At 51.4% G+C, this 3248-nt stretch overlaps 1 non-coding gene across 1 annotated transcript; it reads left to right on the top strand.

The window, feature by feature from the left end:
• The first annotated feature begins 1533 nt into the window (after positions 1-1533).
• Positions 1534-1605, top strand: TRNAT-CGU (transfer RNA threonine (anticodon CGU)). The gene has a single exon. It is a non-coding gene; the product is annotated as a tRNA-Thr (tRNA).
• Positions 1606-3248: the final 1643 nt, after the last annotated feature.

Raw genomic sequence — 3248 nt, 5'->3', positions numbered from 1 at the left:
GAAGCACTACTCAGTAGTGCATATTTTAATTCTGAAAATGTTCTTTAATTTTTTTAATTAGGTTGCTGCAGTAAGGTTTGCCTGGTGGGGTGGGGTGGGGTGGGCTGGGCTGTGGATTTTTTAAGATTTTCTTTAGAAGGGAAGGAGAAAGGGAGAGAAAGATCAATGTATGGTTGCCTCTCATGCGTCCCCTGCTGGGAACTGGCCCGCAATCCAGTCACGGGCCCTTACTGGGAATTGAACTGCAATCCTCTGGTTCGCAGGCCCGCGCTCCTGCTCAATCCACTGAGCTACACCAGCCAGGACTGGATATGCTTAGCATGTCTCCATATGCCCTACAAGCATCACTGGCACCAGGAGGCAAAAACACATGTAGCAGAATGTTCTGTGCAGCAAAAAAGCTGCAGACAACCCAAGGCCTAACTCCTGGAAACTGCTTAAATCGTGATAGAGCCACTCAATAGAAAACTATGCCCCTCCTAAAGAGAATAAAGGCAATGCATCCATGCATAATACCATATTACAGTATATGCCACTATAATTTACTATATAATGTTGCATTATTTACATTAATGAATAATAGGATTTAATTATATTTATTAAATAACATATGCTATTATTTGTCATTGTTTTAGTATGCACTACAAGCCATTATATTTTATTAACTCATCATACAGTAATTCGTGAAAAAAATCAAAGTGCAGAGAACTGTAAAGCCACCCCATTTGGTTAAAAATAAAAGGGTGTGTTTGAATATAGCAATTGAAATATGTGTATCCTTTATCTAGAGCAGTGGGACTCAGCCTCTCCCGCGCACCAGCATCACCTGGGGTACTGGTTAAAACCCAGACTGCTGGGCTCCACCAGCAGGTGCAAGTGGGTAGGTCTGGGTAAGCAGGAGAAACCGCGTTTCTAACCCTCCAGGTTAGGCTGCTGGTCCCGGGGCCAACACACATCCTGGGCTACACTGGCAATCTGGGGGGAAAGGAGTTTGGGCTTTTAATTTCAGAAAATGGTAGTTTCATTCAACCACCATTGCAGAGCTCCTCCCTACCGGCCTGGGTCCTATTAAGGAGAATTGCCACCATACCTCCACCTCCCAGGTGCCTCGCTCTAGCGGGGAAACTGAGGCTCCCAGACCAGTACTCCGAAGTTGCGAAGACTGTGGTGCAACCGGGTTTCGAACCCGAAGCTCTCAGACGCGAGCCCGCGTCCCGCCAGCTCCGGAGTTCCATACACACCTCCAGACGAGGCCTTGGAGACTCTGGAATCACCGCCCCAAGTTGTGCTGGGCCGTAGGCTCCAGGCTCTGTGAGCCGGTCGGAGTCCGCGCGGAGCGCCTGGAGTGCGCCAGCGGGAGTGTCACCTAATTCCGCCCGCCGCTGCGAGGGGGTGGAGCCGCGAGGGCCGCCAGGGCTGCGAGCTCCAGGCGGGCGTGCTCGTAACCGTGCTCGCGTTCGCGCTCGTGCCCGCGGGGCGAGCTCACGAGGGTGAAGCCAGTATAGTCACTAGCAAGGCCGCCATTGCAACGCAGGCGCGGTGGCCAAGTGGTAAGGCGTCGGTCTCGTAAACCGAAGATCACGGGTTCGAACCCCGTCCGTGCCTACGGTGTAGTCTTCCTTTCTCAGGGCAGACTTTTTAGAGGTTTGGACCACTTATAACAGTACTCACCGGTAGCCTCCCCTCGGTCTCGACCCGCCCGACCGCAAGTTTTCACTCCGCTTGCGTTCAGATTCTCTTCCCGCCCAGCCACAGCACCGCAAACTTGGCCCCTCGGCCTTTGCCCACTCTCCGATCCCTGGCGCTTTGTCCTCTGCGGAAAATGGAGGACTCTGGTAGGCGGGGGTCACAAACTTCAGTTCCCCAGAGGTGCCCGGGAAACGCGACCCCCGCGAAGGCCTAACACCCTTCGGGCAAGATGCCTACATCTGATGTTACTTGGCTCAAGAGTAACTAAGCACTGTTCTGCACAGTGAAGTCCACTTTGATCCTCTAAAGAGACAACTGCCATTGCTTGACACCGAGCCCATACACAAAGTCAGCTGGCGTCTGGGTTGCGATTTTTGAAAGGAAATCTACTGTAGGCCCTGCATTAGAGAGAGGATATCCTGCCCAGGCTTGGAGCAGCTCTGACATGAAAACTGAACCCTCTCTCTGGGCCTACCTTTGCCCCACTGTAAAATGGGTCTCCAGCCAGCATAGGCGTTGGTGGCGCGGCTGTCAAAGAGATAGGCATGAGTAAATGGAGGTACGATCATATGGCACCTGTTTCCTTGGCACCACGAAGGGTGCACATGGGCTGCTCGAATGAATGAATTTATAGAGATTACGCCATGACCTCAGTTACCCTCCAGAGGCTGGTATGTTGTATAGTCTGAAAACCAGCCTGACCTAAAGAGGGGAAACCTGTATCAGCCTAAGATATCTAGTCGAAGAAAGCATTAATGAAGCTCATGGTGGATGCCTGGTGGAGCTGGACCTAGAGGTACCTCAGTGAACCAGCCAGATCAGGGCAGGTTCTGTCTGATAGAGAGTGGGGCAGGAGCCCAGCAGGACCCGCCAGCAGATAAGAGCTCAGACTCTTTAGCAGTAGTTCTGAACCTTGAGGTTCATCAGCACCTTGGAGGGCTTGTTAAAACACTGACCGCTGGGTCCACCTCCCTTGCCTCTGCGTTCAGCAGTTCTGAGCTGGCATCTGACATTTGCATGCCAGGTGGCAGGCACTGCTACTGCTGTGACCAGTCCTGACCACACTGAAACCACTCTTCCAAAGAGAGCCATAATCTACAGCCTCTTTCCAACTCCAGGAGCACATGTGTTTGCACCTATACAAATACGTGAGTTAGCACATTAAAAAGAGTGAATGCCAGTTCTCACACTTCAACTGTGGTTGGCGTTCAAATGCAGGTTCTGACTCTGTCGGCCTGAGGTGGAGTCCAAGACTCCGCATTTCTAACTTTGGTCTGGGTGATGCTGCTGCGGCTGCTCCCTGCCCTCTCTGAGTGGCCAGAGGAGAGAAGGATCCACACCAGAGTGAGAGTTGTTGCCTCTTCCGAGGGGACCAAGTGGGAGAGCTGTTGAAAGGATTCCTTCCAAGTCTTACCAGGTAAAGTTTCACGCTGTTTGGATTCTCTACAAGACGACTCTATTGCATGTGTAATTTCTTTTTCCAGAATAACCTCCAAAGCCCACAAACACAAAGATAACCTGTTAGAAAGCAGGTAAATCAGAACTGCGCAGGATTGAGA

The sequence above is a fragment of the Sturnira hondurensis genome, unplaced genomic scaffold (assembly GCF_014824575.4).
Source record: "Sturnira hondurensis isolate 20B ecotype Veracruz unplaced genomic scaffold, ASM1482457v3 Scaffold0017394, whole genome shotgun sequence".
NCBI classification, from domain to species: Eukaryota; Metazoa; Chordata; class Mammalia; order Chiroptera; family Phyllostomidae; genus Sturnira; species Sturnira hondurensis.
Note: the sequence above shows the minus strand (reverse complement) of the source record. Positions and strands in the feature narration are given on the sequence as shown.